The 1,756-nt window shown below is 37.2% G+C and overlaps 1 protein-coding gene and 1 pseudogene across 1 annotated transcript in view; both read right to left on the reverse strand.

Moving 5' to 3' along the window:
- The window catches only part of LOC115871014, a 2,799-nt pseudogene extending 2,566 nt beyond the window's left edge, over positions 1-233 (reverse strand).
- Positions 1-1,756, reverse strand: part of KCNQ5 (potassium voltage-gated channel subfamily Q member 5) — a gene marked incomplete at its 5' end in the record, with an annotated part of 638,988 nt that overhangs the window by 160,681 nt on the left and 476,551 nt on the right. The window lies entirely within an intron of this gene.

Here is a 1,756-nt window from a genome sequence, read left to right on the forward strand (position 1 = left end):
GATTTAACAGTTCATTTCTTGTTATATATCTAATTATCTTTATAAATAAATATATTAAATTATCAGCAAAAAATAAAAAATAAAAAAAATAAAAACGCAGACTATTATATCTTGCTTCCATGGAACAGCTAAGCTAGTGCATTTGAACTACCAACCTTTGGGTTGGTAGCCTAGCACTTACCTACAATGTCACCGGGACTGCTTGGATGACCATAAGGCAAGATAAGTGACATCTCTAGATTCGTTTCTTAGGTCCCTTCTTCAGGATTATTGCTCACTTCTTTTGTATATTTGTATTTTTACAAAAAAATTATTCACTTCTTAACAAAGAAATCAAAAAGTTATAATTGGATTCACTAAAGGATCACAACTTCTGCCTAGAGGAAAGAAAACTTAGGATCAGAATGCTATTCTTATTAGACCATTTCTATGTATTCCCTACAGGTGTTGGCTTTAGACTGTATGAAAAATAACAAAAAAATTCTCAATCTCTGAAAAAGCAACAATGAGCTGAGAACTCGGTCGATAATGTTGAGAGCTCCCTTCAAGCCCAGAACTGTGGGCTCTGGGGCAGTTATCTCTGGGAGGTTTCAAGTTTGCATTTAGGTTCTAGAGAAGAAAGGTGGGAAACCACTTTGCCCGGATTTTGTCTGTGTGTTCCTGAAATTTCCATTTTATTTCAATTTAGAAAACCCTAATGTGCTCTTGGGATAGAAAAGTGCCCTATTAACAGGCCAGAGAACAGGTGGGAAAATATAACTTTTTTCTAATTTCTCTTTTTGCAGCATTGAATTAATCTTATTGTGCCTTTTAAGAAAGGTGATCTGGGTCCTGGGTTTCCTATGGATACTCTTCATTTTCTCCCAAGCCTGCATTCCAACGTTCAACAGACATGCATTGTGGTGGATCCTACGGCAAGTGCATGTGCAAATAAAGCCCTTGTGGTCTTCAGGGTGGGAGAACCTGTCAGTCTTTTCCATTCCAAATCTGACCCACAAGAGACTGAGGAAATGCCTGCACGCGAATGTGGAATAAAAACCCCTTGACATTCAACTTGAAATAAAAGGGATAGAAAAAGATAGGCCATGCTAACATCGATTAAAAAGTAAACAATTGGCTACAAAGGAAGATTTCAGAGGAATAAAAATACATAGAATGGAATGAAGATGGAAATGGAACCGATCAACACCTATGGATGCCGCTGAAGCAGTACTGAGGAAACTCAGCACTGAAGGCTTGCATTAGCGAAGAAGAGAGATAGCAAGCCAACAATCGACACTCCCACCTAAGAAACTAGGAGGAAAACCAAAGAAGAAGAAATCACAAAAAAGGAAATAATGCAGATAAGGTCACAAATCCATGAAACAAACAGCTGGGTAACGGGGGAAGTGAGTAGAATTGATAAATCTCTAGCAAGATTGATGAAAATGAAAAGACAAGAATCATCAGTATCATGGATAAGTAGGGACTATTACCACAGATTCAATAGCCATTAAAAAAATAAGGGAATACTAAACACTTTATACTAAAAAAATGGACAACCTAGGAAAAATAGATCAACTCCTCAAAAATTCAAAACTACCAAATATCAACCAAGAAGAAATCATCTGAGTAACCCTCTGATATGGAGGAAATTGAATTTGTAATAAAAAATATTCCCCTGTAGGCAAACAAGCGGCCATCTAGCTCAGAAACAACAAAGTCCACAGAGAAGAAGCACACGAGCCTGTGTGAACACGAAGTGTTGAAGGACACA

This window comes from Echinops telfairi, unplaced genomic scaffold (genome assembly GCF_000313985.2).
Source record: "Echinops telfairi isolate 266 unplaced genomic scaffold, ASM31398v2 ScPeMD7_3533;HRSCAF=4204_0, whole genome shotgun sequence".
NCBI lineage: Eukaryota > Metazoa > Chordata > Mammalia > Afrosoricida > Tenrecidae > Echinops > Echinops telfairi.